The sequence below is a fragment of the Rhinopithecus roxellana genome, chromosome 8 (genome assembly GCF_007565055.1).
Source record: "Rhinopithecus roxellana isolate Shanxi Qingling chromosome 8, ASM756505v1, whole genome shotgun sequence".
In the NCBI taxonomy this organism is placed as follows: domain Eukaryota; kingdom Metazoa; phylum Chordata; class Mammalia; order Primates; family Cercopithecidae; genus Rhinopithecus; species Rhinopithecus roxellana.
In genome coordinates, this window is record NC_044556.1 from 125,829,113 (window position 1) to 125,851,764 (window position 22,652).

Here is a 22,652-nt window from a genome sequence, read left to right on the forward strand (position 1 = left end):
TCTGTTCTCCCAGTCTCTTGCAGCGCCCCCACCCCCAAAACAAGCTGAGGCTCCACTCCAAATAAGGCTGATTTGCATTGCAGATTTATCTCAGCTGCTTTTTGCTTCTGTTGCCAACTAGAGATGGTTTAAATAACATGTATTGTTCTGTGTGATTCCTTATGCAAATGTTTCTGGCCTGTTTGTTATTCCTGAATAATTTCCAAGGCCTGCTGTCTGAGCAGAAGCAGCAGCTCACTCTCCCAGCTGTGCCAGGAGTCACCTGCTGGAGGCGTGAGGACAGTGTTTGTAATGGCCCCATCCCCATTCAGGAAGACCTGCAATTGTGTCTCAGAGAGCTGGGTCTGCAAACCCCACCCCTGGCTGGATCCTAGGCTGGCAAATGTCACATCAGGAAGGACTTCCAAGAATCCAGTGTAACGAGCTAGATTTTATAGCAGAGGGAACCAAGGTCCATAAGGGGGTCGTTCCCAGTGTGCCAGGGCCCATGTTTCTCCATTGAGTGCTGGCAACGTGAAGTCCTGTGCAGAAGCAGACGGTGAACCAAGCGCTGAACCAAGCCTACCATGAACCAATGAAAAAAAGGAGTAGACTCAGATTTGATGACTGAATTGTGTCGGCAACCACTGAGCACCCACTTTTTGCCAGGAGCAGGATTATAAAGTGAGGACACAAAGCAGGCCCTGCTCTCAAGAAGTTAATCCTTTGGAGGCAGCTGGGGTACAGGAAGCAAAATGCCACCTTCATTGTCTCCTTTCTTACTTCCACTGGCCCACAAATTCTGGGCTTTTTTTTTTTTTTTTTTTTTTTTTTTGGCATTCTGAAATCAGAGCATGCTATTCTTCATTCTTAACACACTTTACAATCACCTCCCACCTAATGAATCCAGGCCAGCATATGACTGGTCACTCAAGCTGGATATGTACAGCCCCAGAAAACACCATTCTGTGTTCTTTCATTCACTCACTCATTCATTCATTTGTACCATTTATTTATTCACCAAACATATGTTGTCCTGCAATGACCATGGCTGAATGGTGTAGCGTTAAGATGCAGAGGCCCTGAAATCCAATAGACCTAGGTGTGAATCCCCACTCTGTACTTTCTGTAGGATGTTGGGCAATTTTAAACTCTCTACACCTCAATTTCCTTACCTGTAAAATGGGGATAAAAGTTACCACAGGACTGCATGAGGTAATATACATAAAGCTCTTAGCACAAACTCTGGCACATGATGACTGTTCCAAAATTGTCATTTAAAAAAGAATCAACTCTGCTAGGCACCGGAAATACAGAGATGCACACAAGTGTCTCTGTCTAGTCCCTGCTTCCTAACAGAGCATGGAGACATGCTCAAAGTGCTGTAGGAGTGGAACAGGCAGAACAACTCTGCCTGGGGGTGAGCAGTATGGCATCACCAGGAGTCCACCATGGAGCAGAATCTCAAAGAAGAGTGGGCATTCTTTAGGCAGAATGAGAAAACGTATATGAGCAGGAGAAAGGCAGGTGGAGAAAAGTGTTGTTGGGAAGCGGTGGTACAATGGACAATGATGCATTCTTTTCTCCCAGTCTCTTGCAGGGGTAAGGACCTCCTGGAGGAGCAAATAGGGTGTGTGAAGACTCGGAGGAGCAGAATAGCATATCTTGTTTCAGAAAGCACAGGCTGGGGTGTGTGGCCTGGGCAGTGTTTCTGAAAGCATGGAACGTGGACTTGAGATGAATCTGGCTGGTACCAGGATGCCCCTCCTTCTCTCCTTCAATTACAATTTCCTTCCATTGGGATCCTACTCTAGCAACTCCTCCCTTTGTTCCCTTCATTCCACTGGGGTTACAGGGACATTTGAGTGACAGGATTTCACCCCTGGCTGGATCCTATACTTGAGAATCATTGCTCTGTGCACTAGAAAAAAATATATAACTGACAAAAAAATTTCCTTTTTTTTTTTTTGGAAACAGGGTCTTGCTGTGTCCCCAGGGTGGAGTACAGTGGTGCAATCTTTGGCTCACTGAGGCCTCTACCTCCTGGGCTCAAGCAGTCCTCCCACTTCAGCCTCCTGAGTAGCTGGGACTACAGGTGTGTGCCACTACGCCTGGCTAATTTTTTATTTTTAGTAGAGATAGGGTTTTGCAACGTTGCCCAGGCTGGTGTTGAACTCCTAGACTTAAGTCATCTGCCTGGCTCGGCCTCCCAGAGTGCTGGGATTACAGGCACGAGCCACCGCGCCTGGCCAATCTTTTATATTTTTATTTTTATTTTTATTTATTTATTTTTTTTTTTTTGAGAAGGAGTCTCACTCTGTCACCCAGGCTGGAGTGCAGTGGCCAGATCTCAGCTCACTGCAAACTCCGCCTCCCGGGTTTACGCCATTCTCCTGCCTCAGCCTCCCGAGTAGCTGGGATTACAGGCGCCCGCCACCTCGCCCGGCTAGTTTTTTGTATTTTTTTAGTAGAGACGGGGTTTCACCATGTTAGCCAGGATGGTCTCGATCTCCTGACCTCGTGATCCGCCCGCCTCGGCCTCCCAAAGTGCTGGGATTACAGGCTTGAGCCACCGCGCCCGGCCAAAAATTTCCTTTTAAAAGAATTAATTGTAAGTAAAAAAAAATAAGTTAATTTAAAATATATTAAGTTAATAATTGTGCAGGTGGTACACATAGAGTAGAAAGTCTCTTTAAGATGACATGCAAAAGACCAACCTTTGAGAAAACCTGGACTAACATATAAAGCATGAATCAAGGAGTTGGAGGCTATGAGACCACAAAGGTAAAAAGACAAAGAACAGACTTCATAGGCCAGGCCCGAGAGTTTCTGCTGCCTGAGACAAAAGACTTGAGTGGGTTTCATTTACTGAGCATGCCCTGATACCCCCATATAAACTCAAAGACCCAGTCTTATCCTTTCTGTGTCCCCCGTGCCCAGTGGAGTTCAGCACTCAGTGGTTCATTGACTTCGCTGATGCAGACAAAGGCGTCGGTGGTCTTCCCACAGTGCTGAGTGTGGGCAACGCTCGTCAGACTAACCTAATGTGGCCCTCCTGGACTCGCTCTTCTCTGCAGCCTCTACTGTGTCACTGAGAAGATTAGGATTCCAAGGAGACTGGGGTCCCTGGGGCATTTTACAGAGGAGGTTAAATCACTAAACGGACACCTCCCTGGTGTGTCAGGGCAGGTGGGTTGTGATGAGCATCCCCAGCCTCAGAGCTCAGACTCTCCAGGTGTGGTCTCTAGACTGCCTGCACTAACCTAGAAGATGCAGCTTCCAGGGCCCTTCACATACCTCCAGCGCAGGAAGACGAGAAAGAACGGGAAATCTTCAAGTCCTGGCTCTGCCTTCTGACATGCCACACCTCTCCCTATCCTCCAGGCTTTTCATATGGACGAGGAGACAGGAGTGCTTGCTCACTGGGGGTGGTTGTGAGGACCAAGTGAGTTGGTACCTATAACGCTCTTAACATCATCCTTGGTGTAGTAAGCAGCACACAGCGCAAGTTCTTGTCATTTCCAGGACGAGGCCCCTAAAATCACTACTTTCACCAAGCACCCCAGTCAATTGTGATTTATACCAAGGTCTGGGAACCACTGCTCTAGACTGTTAGGTTTTTAGATCCCCTAACCCCCTGCCCATCCTCCTTCAATTGCGAGACATAACTTCCTGAAATTGGGCACATCACTATTGACCCCTGTGTTGCTCCACTGGGACCATGGGGACAGTTGTATGGCAGATTCTACCCCTAGCTCTGCTGGGGCAGATGCAAAACCACTGGATTCTCTCCCATCATCTGTTTTGTTCTCCACATCATAGCAAATGCATGACTAGAGTGGTCACAGTGGTGACACTTGAGGACACAGACAAGATAAGAAAGTCCACACAAAGCAGAATAGAGCTGACTGCTAAATCTGCTTCCTAATATAAAGTTTGATCATGATCCTGTGTAAGAGCTCATTTAACTCATTTCCACAAGCAAAGAGCACGAGGATATGTAGGGAGTTGAAGGTCGATAGCCAGGGCTACGTTGAGAGACTCCTTTTGAGTAACAATGGGACCCTGACAAAACCAGTGGCTTTTAATAACAATCATAATAATGCTGGTACAATATCCAGTTCCTTTCTTTAGAGACCCTTACCCAAACACTCTTGAGGAATAGGCAGGGGCAGATGGGCAAGGGGGCAGGTATTTGTAACCACAGAGCAGCAAGGGGAATCATAAAGCATCACCCTCACTTTCTCTCCTCATACATCCTCCTGAATCGCACAGTGCTAGGAACCAGTGTAACTCACTTCAGCACACTTTCCTGAGTGCCACTGGTTTGCCCATCCTGCCTGTGGGGTAGTGTGAGGGTGGGAGGGGTCAGAGGCATGGTCTGGGCTTCATGATTACACGGTTTCCCAGGGACCTGAGATTTTCACACATGAAACAAACAGAGAATGAATAATAATGCATTGTGGTGGAAGGAAAGGGGAGATGTGTTCAGAGTGTTGACTTTAAGACCCACTGTAATCATGTGCCTCAGTCTTACTAAGCCCCAGTTTCCTCCCTTATAGAATGAGAACAATAACTCTGTCTCAGTGCTGCTCTGAGGATTAATTGTGACACTGTTCATAAATGCAGGGAGCCCCAGGTGGGGCTTCCACATCCCCCTGCCGCCTGCTTCTCCCCAGAAGGCCAGGATGTCTCCTGCCATGCTACCTGACATTTGGGTAGCTTTGCAGAGGTCTTCATTTAGATACTGGCCCTTGTAATTCTGCACATGCCTCATCCGGTAATTCTAAGCCTCCAGCCTAGCAGATGTAATATGTTAGCAAGAAACCCATTTCAAAACTATGGTTGGTTAATTTGTATATTTTCTAGCTTGAATTTGCTTTTAATGAGCCTTGGTCATTTTTTCAAGGGTAATGGAGACTATCCTAGTGTTCTATGAGTTACTGCTCAAATTATGTCACTTAAACCTTTTGAACATACATTCCCCAATACAACTGCAAATAGCCCCATTTGGCACTGTCTTTTGAAGGCACAGCATCTAGGAAACACACTGTTTGGGGTTTGCTTTCTCCACTTGCTGAAAAAGCACACATGTTCCCCACCTCCCTCCAGGGTGAGGCCCCCAAAATCAGTATTTTTACCAAGCACCCCAGTCTACTGTGATTTATCCTAAGGTCTGGGAACCACTTACAGGGACATGAAGAAGCTATTCTCAGGGGGTGTTGAAAGTCTGGAGACCATGTTACTTGAGGTTCCTCAGGTTTTACTTGGAGAAGGGGAGACCCCCAAGGGGCCCCAATGGTTCTCTTTAAAGATCTGAAGACTTCTCATGAACCAAGTCCACAGGCATATTTCTACTCAAAGAGAGGAAAAATTTTTGAATGCTTAGAGCTATCTCATAAAGGAATACTTTGAAGGGTAGGGAACAAAGCAGAGGATGATTACAATGGAGAAGATGAAGAAGGAATTCCAGAATTGGCTAGGAGGTTGGACTGTGTACTCTAAAGTTCATTGTAGTTCCAGAGTGTGTAGAGCACACAACACGTGCACTGGTAGGCTGAGAAAGAGAAATGAATTTTCTAGAAGAAGGAGGACTCAGATTGGCTCTTACAGGTGAATAGAATTTCTGATAAATTTCTAAATTTATTAGAAAGGACAAGTTGGAACGTTCTCAGCTGGGACACTGCAGACTATGAGTTCCCTTTCTCATGAGCTGGTTCTGCCACCCTGATCTCTTGCTCCTGCCTTCCCAGGAAAAGTGCCAAGGTCTGCCAACCAGGCCTGGAGCTAGAGTTGCCAAGGCCTCAAGAGGAGTTCTGCAGGCTTGGAGAGGAGCAGGCCTCCAGCAGCCCTGGCCACCCCATTCATGTTCCAACACTGAGGACCCTGACGCCCCTACAAACCTGAACCAGAAGCAGCATGTGCTCTGGAATAGGGGTGAATGGCCTGCGGCTTGGCTGAGCTGTGGTCACCTTAACCATCAAATCCCATTACCCACTGCACAGGTGATGCATCACATGTGGAACAGTCAATGGAGAAGCAGTGAAAACAACAGACCAAACAGGCTGCCACTGGATTTGGTCACTGCGTCCAGATGCAGCTGGAGCCAACACGTTCCAGAGGGTGGGATCTCAGTTTGATCTTACTATCGGTGGGGCACTGAGCAACTTACTTAATTCTCCAAGCCCAAGTTTCATCTGTGAACAGAAGAGAAAACACTGATCTCATGGGATTGCCATAGTGGTAAGATGAGATAGAACAATGTGTCTGTCTCATGAGATGGAGATGGCGGCCAGCACATGATAGGTGCTCAATAAATACCCTCCCATTCATTTAATTCCTCATTCAGCCAAGGTGATGGATAAGTAGTGGGAGGGGCATTTCATAGGATAGCTAAGAAGGGGCTGCATTTGGGGTAAGAAATGGATCTGTCCCCACACCTGAGAAGCTGTGCTCCTAGACCTGATTTGTAGAAAGTGTTCTCATTTCACGGCAAAAGGGGAGAGAGAAAAGCAGTAACGTAACAGGCACCAAATATCTTAAAACCCATTAGCTTTTTGGATAATGATTCTAAATGCATATCTGAAATTTGGGAATAAATACCACTATTCGCCTACCTTTCTTCCAGTCCCTTAGGCTGAGTTGGGTGAGTAGCATCTTTACTCCATCAATTTAGAGCAGTCTTAGACAAGTCACTGAGTCTTCATTTCTTCATTTGTAAAATGGGCATTATAACACCAACCTTACAGAGGTAGTGCAAGGATCAAATGACACAGTGCATAAGTCACCTAGCACAGTGCTGGCATATGACAGGCTTTCAAAAACAGAGTTGCCTTCCCCTTTCTTCCACCTGCTACTGATTCTAGCCCTTGGTTGGGGGCCTTCACAGAGAGGCTGGGTCACCCTAAGCATGTCGCTCCCTGGCTTGCTCCCTCGGTGTCCCTGGAAGTGAGCTATTACCCACCAGTAACCAAGACTACTGACAGGACAGGGCAGGATGTTGAGGGGAGAAGGAAGAAGTAGCACTGAGAAAATAGGCTGGCATTTATTAGAAGAAAGTTCTTGGTAGATTTAAAAGGAATTAGTGTACATTGTCTCGTACCAGATGCCACACTGATCTATCTTTAGAAACTTCTACACGGGGGCAGGTTCCAGGGATATGAGCATCCCTGCTCTCCAAGGTTGGCTCTATAAATACCCTCCCAACCAGCCTCAGCAGCTCTCTCTCCTGTGATCCAGAAATAGTCCCTTCTCTCAGTAGCTCCCAGATACCAGCTCCTGAGGCCCACCTGGAGCCCAAAGTGCCCTGGACACTGAGAAGAAACAGAAGGGCCCACCTTTCTCTGTCCTCCTCCCGCTCTGTATCCCCAAAGGCCGCTGCACTTCACAGTTATATTGTGGAGCCTGAGAGCATGAACCAAGAAGACAAAAGACAGAGGATAAAATCATGGTGTGGGAGCTTGCAGGATGAAAGGCTGGGGAACAGGGGCACAGGGGGAAGTGGGAAACTGGGGGGTCTGGGGTCAGGGGCAGGGAGGGAAGAAGACAAGGCATGGTGAAAGGGAAATGATTTCAGTCTTTATTAACTATTTCCTGAGCTCCTGCTGGAGGCTGGGCAAGGTCCCGGATACTGGATGGACAGTGTAAAGACAGACAAAGCCCCTGCCCTCAGGGAGCTTGAAGTCTACAGGCAATACTCCAGAGAGGCATAGAAATCCGAATCCCTTACTATTTGGAAAAATGGAGCCTAAAGAGAAAAGGGGGTGATGGGGAGGGAATTCCCAGAAAAGCAAAGAAACAGATGTTATTTCTTCAGTTCTCTTGTCTGTTGATATTTCTCACTTTGTGCAGTCTCTCTGTAAAAAGGTGTACAAATTGAACGTCTACCACGTGAGTGATGTTTTAAATGTGCCAGGAGAGCTCCATATTTAAGGTAACATTGGTTGAGCTTGTCTATGATGGAGCTGATTGTGCCTATAGACACACACACACACACACACACACACACACACACAGTATCTGTCTCATCAGCCTAAAAGGTTTGCTATGAGTTTCTAGCAGCTGCCACTCCAGGCCTGGGCCCCACAGTCTGCACACTCTGGGTGGTCCCCTGTGAGCTGGCGGTGGAGGGCCACCACCATTCTGGGGGCCCTCGTCACTTATGCCAGACGCTTCCCTCCTTACTGCCTTTCCATCCCCTGGCCTCCCAGAAGGCAAGGTCAGCAACTGCAGGATGGGGAGGAAGCCAGAGGGAAAGGCAGAGAGAAGGGACAAGGGAGTGTGAGATAAGGAGGGAAAAGCTAAAGAGAATAGGGAGATAGATGGTCCTCACTTCCCCTCTCTCCATCCCATTTCCACACTCCCTCTCCCCTCATCCTTTTCCTCCCTTCAGTCCCCCACCTCTTCCACACACCCACCCAACACTCAGTCTCTACCCTCTGGAATCCAGCGCCACACCACAGGTGTGAAAGCCAGGGCATGGGCTGGGCCCTGTTCTCCACGTAAAACTCTCAGAGCTGTTCTCATAGGTAGAGCTCTGTGACCCCAGCCAGACTCTCAGCCTCCCTGTACCTCAGTGTCTGCCTTATTGCTAGGGGCTAGTGAGCATCAGGAAGGTAATGTTTCTAAAATGGCACAGTGTCACTGTTCAATATATAGAGCCACAGCAGAACTAGCCTGAAGGCATTGTGGGTTTAATATGTGCCTAGGGACTGGCCCGGGGACCTGATACCCATTACTAACGCTTTCCCTGGGAAAGACTGAGAAACTAGAGTTGTGAAGAGGTTTCATTTTCAGGCTCCTCGGGGTCTCCTCACATCCATGTGACTGTCACTGACCCATCTTCCATCCCCCTAGTGACTCTGAGGCCTGCTTTGTGACTTGTCATTGGCAGACCCGACCTGAGCTGCTATTTTGAGTGGTGGATGGTTTGTGTTTAAATCCCAGTGTCATAGTGAAGAAATCACAGGCTTGTTCCTGAGCAACTGCAAGTAGAATTAAATCGTCAGCAAGACTGCAGGGTTAAAAGTCGAGAAAGCAATTTTTTTAAAAACCGACCTCAACTCATTCTGTAATATTTCCTATTTACATTAAAGAATGTCAATTCCTGGCTTTAGGCCTCACAAGAGACCAAGGATTTAAAGATACTTATGAGACAGATCTAAATCTTTGATAAGACAATAACCACAAAGAGAGACATGCTGGAAATGTTAAGTCGGTTAGATTTAGTCACAGCTCTTTCCTTTTTTCCTGACTTGATTTATAAACATAGGGTGCTCTGCTGGTTCCTGGAGGGAGAAGCCTCCCCTCTCCTGTTTCAGAGTGAGGCTTACGTGTTTGGTACAAGCACTTTATGTCTGTGCCTGTTGTTCACAGTAGGAAAGAGCAATTAGAAATGTGCTAATTATTCTTTTATTTGTAATTTGGTCCTCAAAGTTTAAATGTTCAGTGTGTGTTTATGTTGATGCCTGATGTGACTGGCTGTTCCTGAAGCCACCAGCAGCCTGCAATTCCCTGTCAGAGAAACCTGATGCACATCACAGGAAATCTGCCAAGGATTCCAGGTGGATTCCAGGAATTAGGGCAAGAGTCTGGGGGGAACTGGGCATCAGGCAGGATGACCGAGCCTTGACCAGCCTCTGGGCCTCTTCGTCAGCTTCTTGAATCATACACTAGATCTCAGGTTTTAGTAAGAAGTTGGTAGGGGGATGTCTGGCCAGAAAATCACTCTAGATGGAGCATACTACTGGTGCAATTTGGGACAGACAAGCAGACGGGGCAAAGATTCCAGTGCTGACAAAGTCCAGGCAAAGAGCCTTTAGAAGGACCCTGGATAGGAGCAAGGAGACCTGTTGGGCTAACTTGCAAGAGTCTACAAATCTAAGTGTTGTCTGTGACTTGGTTCCCTGGGATAAACTATCAGAATTGTGTTCAACCTTTATAACTTATTCATTACAATTAATGGCAGGGATCGAAGCACAGCCTACAAGTAGAACAAGTGGCCAGTTAATGAACTTATCTAGTGTAGACTAAAAAGAAATTCATGAATTGGCTTCTTCCCTGCAGTGGCCACTGGGCCTTATTTGGTCTTCAAATGTGAAACAGAGAGAGGACCCTAATGTGACATGCCTCTTGGAGATCCCCAGCGCTCACAAGCTGGTGGCACCAGTGGAGCAGCAATCCCTGCGATTATCTGGGGTTCACTGGCTGGGGCTCCGCCTGCACTTGCAGCCTCCCCAGCCCCTTTCTTTCCCAAGGTCTTTCATAGATGTATTTTGGAGACTCCTGCGAAGTCTCACAGGAGCTTGTGCAGTGCCTTCTCATGCTCTCCCACACATCCCTCCACTGTCAACGAATTGAAGCCAGTGGAGCACGGTGCCTTATTGACCATTGCTGTGAAGTGATGTAGTTTGTCTTTGAGGATGCTTTTGCCTCCTCTTCATGGAGGCTCCAGGAAAATGGCAACTTCTGTTTCTGCTGCAGACTCCCTTCTCTTGCCTTAGGTGCAGGACTGGGCCAGGGGAACAGGGTCTCAGACAGTATCATGAAGTCTTCTCCTTTCCTCTCCTGTTTCCATGCAAGACCCTTCAGCCTTTACCAATACATTGTCTCCACTGAAGACTAGCTCCTGATGGCACTGCTACACCAGGCCCTCAGATACTTTCAGACACTCCCTTCTATGGTGCTCAAAGCAAGAAGGAAGCTCCAGCCCTTCCCAAAACTGAAACCAAGGCAAAAGCTTTGAAAGCCACAGAGGCTGTGCTGAAAGGGTCTATAACCACAGGAAAAAAAGTACATTCATATGTCACCCATCTTCCAGGACCCAAGACACCCTAAGTACTTTCAGAAGACCATCCTCAAGAATATGTTGATGCAAATCCAATGCCACCAGTCACAGAGTGAACCACGAAGAAGCCTGAGGTGAATGCCATGTGAGTTCTCATCAGAGAACAGGCTCTGGCTGGGTAAGTTCTGGGAAGGCTCACACACCGCTCCTCAGGGGGTCCCACCCCACCCAGGCCTGATGGAGAGGAGACACATGTTAGATGGTGGCACTGTGAGTGCTGACAACAAAATCAGGATTAGCCAACAGAGTCCAGCTGGATAGATCTAAACCTAATAACCATTTCCATCAACAGGGAAAAAAAAAAACCCCAGCACAAGGCCAGACTCGGGTCCCTGATACAGCATCGCCTTATTCCACCCCCACCAACTCATGCTGTGAGTCAGGTCTCCTTTTCCACATCTACCCAACTCGAGTGAGCACCAGACCACCTTTCCCGTCTACCTTCTTGACCTCACTGCTCTCCTCTGGGTGTGTGATGGCCCAGCCAATCTACTTCTGCACCAGGGACATCTGGATGCGGGCACTGACCCAGTACACTGGGAAGTGGTATGTTTGAGGTCTGAAAAGACCATGCTAGAGGAGGCAGTGTCTTGACCTCAGCATCTTGTCCTCTGTTGAGTCCCTCCTGAATCACGGCCACGGTGCTATAAGCTTTATGTTCCCCTCAACAACATAGTATTTTCCCTTACTTTGTAGCTAAGAAACTGAGTCTCAGGAAGGAGAAGTAGAAGTAGCGTGCCCAAAGCCACAGAACTACTGTGTCCGGACTTGGTGGGTTCTTGGTCTCACTGACTTCAAGAATGAAGCTGCAGACCCTAGCAGTGAGTGTTACAGTTCTTAAAGATGGTGTATCCGGAGTTTGTTCCTTCAGACATTCAGATGTGTCTGGAGCTTCTTCCTTCTGGTGGGTTCGTGGTCTGGCTGTCAGGAGTGAAGTGACAGACCTTTGTGGTGAGTGTCACAGCTCTTAAAGGCAGCGCGTCTAGAGTTGTTCTTCTTCCCTGTGGGTTCATGGCCTTGCTGGCTTCAGGAGAGAAGCTGCAGACCTTTGCTGTGAGTGTTACAGCTCATAAACGCAATGTGGACCCAAAGAGTGAGCAGCAGCAAGGTTTATTGCAACAAGCAAAACAACAATACTCCCACCACACAGACGCGAACCCTACCGGATTGCCACTTGCTGGCTCCGGCAGCCTGCCTTTATTCCCTTATCTGGCCCCACCCACATCCTGCTGATTGGTCCATTTTACAGAGAACAGATTGGTCCACTTTACAGAGAGCTGATTGGTCCGTTTTGACAGAGTGCTGATTGGTGCATTTACAATCCTTGAGCTAGACACAGAGTGCTAGGCGGAAAAGTTCTCCAAGTCCCCACTAGGTTAGCTAGATACTGAGTGCTGATTGGTGCACACACATCGTCCAGCTAGATATAAAAGTTCTCCAAGTCCCCATTCAGTTCAGGAGCCCAGCTGGCTTCACCCAGTGGATCCTGCACCAGGGCTGCAGGAGGAGCTGCCCGCCAGCCCTGAGCCGCACTTGCACTCCTCAGCCCTTGGGCTGTCGATGGGACCTGGCGCCAGGGAGCAGGGCTCAGGGCGCGGGAGCCCACCACAGCAGAGAGCTCAGACATGGTGGGCTGCAGATCCCGAGCCCTGCCTGGCAGGGAGGCAGCTAAGGCCCCGCGACAATTTGAGTGCGGCGCCGACGGGCTGACACTGCTGGGGCACCCAGCACAACCTCCGCAGCTACTGGCCCGGGTGCTAAGCCCCTCACTGCCCTGGGCCAGCGGCGCCGGCCGGCCGCTCCATGTGCTGGGACCGCCGAGCCCGCGCCTGCGCCCGTGCCCGCCGGAACTCACACTGGCCGGTGAGCACAGCCCTGGTTCCCGCCGGCGCCTCTCCCTCCATACCTCCCTGCAAGCAGAGGGAGGAGGCTCCAGCCTCAGCCAGCCCAGAGAGGGGCTCCCACGGTGCCGTGGGGGGCTGAAGGGCTCCTCAAGCGCCACCATAGTGGATGCCGAGGCCGACGAGGCACCGAGAGTGAGGGCTGTTAACACATTGTCACCTCTCACTACGAAGTGGCTGGGCTGGGTGAGAGCTCAGGCCTCCCAGCTCCTAAGGCTGGGCTCGTTTCTCTACTTTATCCTGCTACCCCCAGGAGGCCTTCAGCAAAACCAGCCTCTTCTACAATCAGCTCCGATCCTGGCATGTCCTGGCGCCCTACTTAGCTTGGCTTCCTGTCTCTGGATCCTCAGTTCAGCTGGAGATGTTGTGCAGCATGTGTCTAGCCTTCATGCTTTGGCCTGATTCCTCCTATTCTCCCCAGGAAAGGGCCTGGGCTTGTCCTTCTGGCTTTCCTGGCTCCTGCAACTGCCACACAGTGATGGCATACTGTGTGGCAACTCTCATATCTGTTACCAAGGACCACTCCCACAGCTGCCACCCTGACCCCTGAGCCCAGCAGGAAAGCTCATTTGTAGACTGACCTTGAGAGGTCATCCTGTCCATGCCCCAGGCCACCAGCCCCCCCACCTCCCCCAACACACACACAGTTCTATTATAGTGGTGCTCTCACCTGGGTAAAGGTGGCCCCCAAAGGGTGATGGCAAGTCTCCTCATTGACCCCACCTAGAAGCAAACATCTCCCTCAGGAATCTCTGGCTTCCAAACTTCATTGTCAAACTCAAGGCTTTCCTGGCAGAAGGTGCATCTGGCCAGTGGCAGCCATCATACTCTGGAAAACCCTCATCTATTCAGCACCCTGCCACCTCCCTGTCTTCAGGCTAATTCCAGCTTCTTCACTTCACCCTGGGACCGTTTCCAGGCACCCCCCAATTATCCAGTGACTCTCCTCTGAAGACTCCAGAAAGCCCTGCTAAAACTCAGCTTGTGATTCCCTCAAGGAGACCTGAGTGGAGACCAGTTAATCCTCAGCATCATCAAAGCCACTAGGCAGTTCCTTAGGCAAGAGCACTACCTGCAGGCCACCCTGCCCATCCTGTCCACAGTGAGAATGAGGCCTGGGCTGCTCACGGGGTGTCCTGGTGCACTCTAAATGAGGTCACACTGGCAGGGAGGAGCTGCTCTTGCAAGGTCAGTCCCTTTACACGTACTGGGGATTGCGAATGAGTGGGGCTGGGGTCGCCTCCCCAGGAGGGGCTGGAGGTCAGGGCCTGGTGGGCTCTGCAGGCTCATTAGTTCAGCACAACATGCTCTTGCATTCAAGAAACAGGGCACAGGGCTGCTCACTGGCACTGGAGGCCAAAAGAAGATGAGGGCAAGTGAGATGCAGGGACCTCTTCTCACAGCTGTGCTGACAAGCACCAACAGGAGCCCCCACTTCCACACCAGAAAAGGGGGGATGGTGCACAAGATCCAGGTACTTCATGTGTGCCCACCCCTCTGCCAATCTCACCAATGCTATGGATCACTCATACGTCTCCCACAACTTTAAGGATGTTGGTGACCCTCAGGGGTCTGGTGGACCTAGATCCACGGGGCTGGGCTGACGTCCTCGGTTCCTGGTGCATTGTCATTCCATGCTCTGGCCACACGCCACAGACGGGGGCGGTCAGTGGTTACCTCTGTTCTTTTGCCCCAGCTTCCAGTAATAGGGGCTTCAAGGACCCTTAGCTCAACCTGACCAGAGGGAGTTTCCTTCTCACTATTTGACTCCGGCTATAAAGGGATAAGAATGGGGGGACTACTTTTGTGGTAGTCTTGCTTTCTATCTTGATGAAAAATCTGCTATTTTTGCACTGTTGTAGAAGGAAAATAGAACCATGACTTATGTACACAAGTTTTGTAGCTGAAGTCATGTACTTTTGATAGTCTATTATGTTTCTCCCAATTACAAATATGCTCCTTCCCCTTGGAATTTGGGTGGAAGGGCACAGCCCTCCCCACAGTCCAGCTAATCGCGTGCCCACGAGAGAGAACAGGGGGCAGGGAGACCCTCTGGGAGAGCTGGAGGGGTTCTGGCGATCGATAGCGCAGCCTCCATCCATCTCAATCCTTATCGGTCTGTGGCCTATTAAGCGCTCCCTGTCTGTCGATAAGCCCCTATTATTGCTCTTGTGCTGAGCACTCTGAGGCCAGCTTCCATTTGGCCAGAGAAAAATAATGATTGTTTGTTTATTACTTGGGAGGAAATGCCCAGCTACAAATGTGCATTTGGGCCACAGCCAGGTCCTGCGGAGCCCTCCCTCTACCCAGGCCCTCCCTCTAGAACTCCTATAGCGGTGATCTGCAGGCTGGTGTTCGTCACGAGAAGGTGGCCCAGGAGATACAGAAATCCACATGAATGTTTCCAGGCAGCCAAGAACACACTGGCAACCTTGACTCATTCCTTGGCTGGTACAAGTGGGGAGGGCACCGCTGGGGAGAGTTGGCAATGCAAGCTAAAGTGACAGGGGGTCCCCAAGCAGGCCTGGCCATGGGCTTGTGAGCTCCAGGGGCCCTCACCTGGGAAACTGCTGGCAGAAAGCTCTGGCAACCACACTGAGTCAGGGCTACTGGGGCCTAGGAGGCCTGGCCCTAAACAACTCTTTCCTCTGCTTCCACCTGCTCTCTGTTTCCTTCCCTTAGCAGGAACTTTGGAGTCACACTGACATGGGTTCAAATCCCAGCTCTGCCACTGAGCGACTGTGAGATCTTGGCAAATTGTTTAACTTTCCCGATCCTCCATTGATCGTATGTTAAATGGGACTTCAAATGCTTGTGTCACAGGACTGGCACGAGATAAAGTATGGCAAGTAGGAAACACAAAGCCTGTGCACGTGAGGCCCTCAACAGAAGCTGAATTGCTATGTATTGGTAGCCTCCTTTCTCTTACCAGGAACCCCACGCCTCTGGCTAAACCCTAAGGCTCACTTGCCCACCGTGACCGGGTGCCTGTCTCCCTTGCCTGTTTTCCCGTGACTTGAGGAACTTCACCTGCTTTCCTTCCCTAGAAGGCCCCAGCGCCCACCTTGCTTGCTATCCGTCAAATCAAACAACCTGCACTTTCTTCTAGAAAAGTTTTACTGTTATCACTAAAGGGAAACAGAAAGATGCAACTAAAACTAGCCTTCCTTAAGCCTGGGCCCAAGTCCCAACCCTGATGCTAACTTGCAGTGCTACCTTCAGTAAGGTGTCCAGTTTCTCAAAGCCTCAATTCTCTCACCTGTCAATGAAGAGGGCTGTCCTAAATAGCTTTCAGAGTCTCTTGTACCCTACAAACATTGTTTTCTGTTAGAAACAAAAGAAACATCTTGCAAAATCTTCATGAGTACTTCTGTATTTCTTTTTTTTTTTTTTTTTTTGAGACGGAGTCTCGCTCTGTCACCCAGGCTGGAGTGCAGTGGCGCGATTTCGGCTCACTGCAAGCTCCGCCTCCCGGGTTCACGCCATTCTCCTGCCTCAGCCTGCGGAGTAGCTGGGATTACAGGCGTCCGCCACCTCGCCCGGCTAGTTTTTTTTTTTTTTTGTATTTTTTTAGTAGAGACGGGGTTTCACCGTGTTAGCCAGGATGGTCTCGATCTCCTGACCTCATGATCCGTCTGTCTCGGCCTCCCAAAGTGCTGGGATTACATATATTCTGTATTTCTCTCCGTACTCTTCTCACGCGTGATCTGCTGACTCCCAAACTTCTTGCCAAAGTACTTCCTTTAACCTGAGATGTTAGTGCCCCTCACCACCACCACCACCACCCTCTGGGTTCCCCCCACTCCCTCTGTGCTCTCAATCTGCCTGCCTTCTTTGGGCACCATGTTCTGGAAGATTGATAGGGCTTTAGGTATTCAGGTAGCTCAATGAGCCATTTTCTTCCCAGGTAGCTCATTCCTTGGGGCATAATCCCCCGTTTCCTCCTTCCCCTTTTCTCACATAATCATTGTTTCAGTCAATTTAAGCTAAGTTCAGCAATGGTAACAAATGACCCCAAATCTTAGTGGCTTACAATAGCCAAGAGCTATTTCTTGCTCATATTCATGTGCATGGCAGGTTGGCAAAGCCTTCTCCACATCCTCCTCATCCCAGAACTGAGAAGTCGCATCTGATGGAGGAAGAACCAACGGCAGAGCCATGTGATGGATCATCAAGCTTCTGCTTGAGCCAAGTCCATGTCACTTCCGTTCACATCGAATGAGCTAAAGCAAGTCACACAGGCAAGCCTGCTGTCAGTAGGACAGGAGGTATAATTTTTCTTCAAATATCTTGACAATAACACAATCTACCCCATGATTAAGCCTTATTCCTGGGATCCTCTGGTCCATACTGCTCATTTTACAGGTGAGAGGACAAAAGCCCAGAGACATGAGACAATTAGCCTAAGGTTACACAGCAAATCAGTGAAAGACGAGGGACTAGAGCCCAAATGTGTTGACCTTCCAGTCCTTGTACCTTCCAGTCTTGTACCTTCCAGTGCAGATACAAGAGCAGGGCCAAGAGAAGATGGATCTGGATTCAATCCCAGCTCCATAATTCTAGGCAAATTCTTTCAACTCTGAGCCTTGGCTTCCCTTCTATAATATAGGCTAAGAGTACCCACCTCCTGCAGGGAGGTTGGGAGAGTTGGGTGAAATTTCATAAAGTATCTCACTCAGTGCCTCACACAGAGAAACCTCTTAACACATGTCTGTTTTCTGTCCCTTTCTTCCCTGTCAACTGCACCAAACTCCTTCATTTCATTCTCTTCTCTCTTCTTTCTTACCTGTCTTCAAGCCCACTTCTCTTTTTTTTGTCAAGAAGTTGGGAGAAATAAAACATTTTAAAGACAAGAATAGCGGTGATCCTAAGGCAGTGTGGCTCAGGTACAAGAAGCTGGCAGGGAAGCCTTCTGAGGTTGCCTCCAAGCTCAGTAAGAAAAGGCCCTCAAAGCCCTCCTCAAGGACCTAATGACACGCTACCTATTTACATCCATCATCTCCTCAAATCCTCACCACAAACATGGGCAGGGATCGCCATTAGTCCCATCATGCAGATAACAAGACTGAGGTCAGGAAGGTTGAGTGACAAGCTCACCAGCTCTGGAGGCACTAGGCCTTCACAATCACAGCTCTTTGGACTCTAATATCTACATTGTGCTGCTATCCCTAAGGTTGGGACTGTCCCCACATACACTTGCCTCTCCTTATATGCCTGGCATCACGTAATAACAACATCTGAGCCTCCAGAAGAGACGTAAGTGGTCTCTGGGGAGCGAAGGAGGCATGGCTGGTGTGGGAATGATGGTGTTGGGGAGGGAGGATACTGGGGAAGAGACCAGGAAAGTGATTTCAGAAACAATTGTCACTGGTTCTGTTTGGCTTTGTCTCATAAAAATTCTGTTTTCAACATTCATGAAATGAAAGTCCAGGAAAGTCTATTTAGGCAGAGCCATTTCCTGAGAGATCTGACAGTTAACATTTCAGGGATGTATCAGGGATATGTATATATTTCAAACACCCCTTCCAAGCACAGCTCTGGAACCTGTTTGGAATATGTTTTTATGATTAGATAATGGGTGTGTGTGTGAGAGCAGATCGCTGGCTGTTGTGTTTGTGGTTTGCTTGTTTTCTCTCTCTCTCTTTCCCCCACTTCCTTTAAAGGGCTGTTTGTTTTTGTGTTCTGGGAGCCTAGCTCTACTTAGAATGTCTAATAATGACACAGATGGTCCCAATTCATTGCTGCCTTACCTCTCTGAGGGAGATACCTCTCTGAGGGAGATACCTCGGCGTCCCTCTGTCCCACCTGCCGGCCCCTCTCTTCCTGAGCTGTCCTGTGAGGACTGTGAGCAGCCAGCCTCTGCTGCCTTTCCCGAGCCATCTTCTCCAGAACCCTCCCATTCAGACACAGCAGCTCCGATGGCCCCTGCCCAAGGGCAGACACCTCTGCTCCCTGCTCCAACTGAAACAGGAAAACATCCCTGGTCTGCTGAATTTCCAGCCTCAACCAAGGGTGCAGACCTGTCCTGCCTCAAGGGAGACATGGCAAAGCCATGAGGCTTTTACAGAGAGCAAGAGACAGGCTCTATTTTACTGAATTTGAGCAGACTGTGCTAGAAGGGGAGAGATGTGTTTTCATGATAACGAATGAGATGAAAAGGCCTCAGGGTTTAAGCGACATAGTGCTGAGTTTCCACTGTAGCCCACCCCCTTCCTGGGACTGCAGTGTCTTCTTCTACCCCCCTAGCAAGTCTGAAGTGGTGGTGGAGGTGGAATGGCCCAGTCAATCATTCCACACCAATTCATTTATTCACCAAGCATTTTCAAAAAGCCTACTGTATTCTAGACATTGTTCTCAAAATCAGAGACACACACAAAATTCGTAAATATTATGGGGGAGTAGAGGAATTGCAAAGGGGGAAAACAAAGAAGTTACATAATATATTGGCAGTTTTAAGTTTTCTGAAGGAAAATAAAGCAGACAGAGGATAGGGAGTCCTGGAGTGGGCGGGGGGTGAGGGTAAAGGAGGTGAAAGCTCAAGCCAAGCCATGCAGGCATCTGGGGGCAGAGCAGCCCAGGAAGCAGGAACAGTAAGTGCAAAGGCCCTGAGGCAGGTGGGAGCCGCCATAGTGAGGAGCAGCAAGGGTGCAGCCTGAAGCTGAGTGACGGCAGCACAGTGGCAGGAGGGAAGGGAGGGGAGGAGGTGAGAAGCCAGATTCTGCAGGCCTGTGGGCTGACACAATGACTTTGGCTGTTACTCTGAGTGCGGTGGGGGTCACTGGATTGTTTAAGGAGGCTGGCAATCTGACCTATGTTTAAAAAGGTTACTCTGGCTGTGGAGTGGAGTGTTGTACGGGGACAAGGGTGGGAGCAGGAAGACGAATTGGGAGGCTTGCCCAGAGGGCCAGGGGAGAGTGGGTGGTGGCTCAGACCGCTGTGGTAGTGGCCCTTGGATTCTGGATATATTTTGAAAGTAGGAGCCAATAAGATTTGTTGGTGGCTTAGATATAGAGGTGCACTTAAAAAGAAGACTCAAACATATTTCTAAGGATTTGGCAACTTAGAATGCGGAGCAGATTTGGAGGGGAATATCAGGAGTTTAATTCTGGGTGCATTGAGTTTAAGAAGATGCCTGCTAAACATCCAAGTGAAAATGGCCAGGCTAGAGATCTACATTTGGGAACGGTCAGCATGTTGAGTATCTCCTGCGAGCTGGATACAAAGGCATTACAGTTCCCATTTATGAAGCATTTCTCAATTATCATCTCATCTAGTCTTCACAATAGCCTGTTGAGAGGTGGAGACAGGCTTAGAAAAATTCCATTCGTTTCCCAAAGCCACACAGTTAGCAAGTAGCAGAGCCCCGCAAATAGCTCACCTTCTGGGAGGTAGTGGCTCTTGACCCTGGACAAGTTACTTTGACTGGCTAAGCCTCAGTTTTCCTCATCCACAATTGGGGGCAGTAGTACCAAGCATGATTATCTTCTGAGGCTGAAATGAATAAAAGGGGCTCTGAACAAACGTTGAGTCCCCCTTCTCTTCTTTCCCTCTGCTTCCAGCGTCCTTGGTCAAGGGAGAGCCTCCCCCAGACCCTCTCCCTCCCCTCTTCTTTTTAACCTGTTGTCTTCCTCTCCTGAGATCCCATCTGCTCCTGGCCAGCACCTTGTGTGCTGTATCAGTCCCTGTCTGTTTTTCTGGCTAGGTTGCTGCATTTGGGAGGGGAGAAGGGGGCACGACCTATCCTGAGAGGAGGACTAGAGCCAGGGATGGGGAAGTGGCCCTCCAGCTGGACTATGTTCCCTGAGATCATCTACAAACAATGGGATCTTTTACAGGGATAAGAAGACTTCTTGTTAGTGCAGCTCCCATACTCATTGTGATAAAAGACCTATGATTCCGCCCCAGGCTTAAGTTACAGTAAAATAACTTCTAGTCCTCGCCTTTAGAAAGGATGGGGACGGATAAAACCCTCTGGACACGTTTTTCCCATTTTCACTCTCCAGAGTGACTGCCTTGGGGGTTACTCCTCTCCTCCCAGGTCAAGTTCACCTCAGGCAAATACATTGATCTTGGAATTCACTGAAGCCTGGAACTGTCCCCACTCCCACCCTCCCCTCTGCATCTCAGGCCTAAAGTCTGGAAACTCCTGGGAATATTTAGGGGCCACACCCTGCCCAGTACCTGCTTCCATCTACCTCTCCTACCACCCATGTCCCCTAACCCATACCCAGATACCCCACAGGTGTGAAACTCACCCTTCACCATTGTTCTTGGCAGGCCTTCCTTGTGTCCCCTAAAGAACACACCCCCACTTATTTTGCTCCTCACTTGTTCATCTTTTTGTGTAAAATGGAAATAATAATAGAATCTACCTCGAGTGAATATGAGTATTAAAGGAGTTGATGTGTGCAAGCTGCTTAGAATACATACACAGTGTGAATATAAGCACTTGTTCCATGATTTTCATAACACTTTCATGAGATGGGTATTTTTCCCCCTTTTTAGAAATGAGAAAACTGAGGCTGAGAGAAGTAAAATGACTTACTTGGGCTGACGGGGAGTAAGTGGCAGAGCTGGGGCTCAAATCTCAGGCTTCTCTCCTTCATTTCAGAATTTGCCACATCATGTTAGGAAGCCTCACTGAAAATAGAATGAATGGTCCTTGCCCACAGGAAATCTAATCCAGTCAAGGAGACTGTACAAATGCATGGAAAATTCCTGAGATTGTTTGTACCCAGAGCTGTTTCATAACTGGGGGAATCAAGAGAAAAAAAGGCTGAGGAGTGTGATCGGCTGTCTTGCTCTCTAAAAGGCTGTTTTCAGAGGGCTCTTGGCTGCCTGCTCCGTGGCCTCCTGAATGGGGATCTCTGCCCACTCCCTACCCCCCACCAATGTGGGCTTCAAATTGTTACCCCAGTTTGATTGACTGCCAGGAAAAAAACAACAAAAAACTGGACTAGATTAGCGAGGCAGCATATGCTGCTCAAGGGAAGTTAAACAATTGCACCTCTAAATAACAGCTCAACATGGAATAGAAGAGATGTCATAAGGCAAGATATGATTAATTGCCAAATGAATTATTGAAATTGTAATTGCAGAGGAGTTCAGAGGAGTGCATGATTGCTGTGGGGCAGGAATGGTCAGGAGAGGCCAGGAAGGAGGGCTATGTGAGCTGGGCCCACGGCGAGGGAGGGCAATGTTGGGCTGCAGAGCCTGGGCAAAAGCTACTCCTGAAAGGTGGAATGGGAAGGTACAGATGGGAGATGGTTCGACCCTGGTGCCAGGACCTCACAGGAGCTGAACTGCAGACAGACTTGCCAACCACAGGCATCTCCCCGATGACCCCTTTCTCCTCTTGGCCTTCCATCTGCTCTCTGACACTATGTGACCTAAGTTCTAATCCCCCACCTTTATCTGGCCTAGTGGCCTCCTGTGCCCATGCATCAATTGCTCAGTCTGCACAGTGGGTTGAGAGGGCCTGTTTTTCCTCCAACATAAGAGAGAAAAAGCCTATCACTAGGCCTGGGTTGGAGAAATACAAAATCAGTAAGGTTCGCTACAACTCCATTACATTGAGGCTTATTTTGCAGGGGCTCAAATACACAGTGAGCCAGATTACATTTCCTGGAATGTAAGACAGTGGCATAAGCAGAAACTTAGCAGTGCCCCAGACCTGAGCCCGAATCCCTCTCTGTCCTGTAAATGCTGTGTAATCTTGGATAACTTGCGTAACTTTTCTAAGCCTCAGTTTTCTCATCTGTAACGTGAACCGGTGTATGGATATCTCATAGGGTTGCTCTCAGAATTGCCTAGGATAAGTTACATCAAATGCCCAATCTAAGGTTGGTCCATGGTAACCTAGCTCCATAAATGGTGGTGGTGATTAACAAAGAGTGGTCTAACAGATAACAGCTAAAATAGTGTTT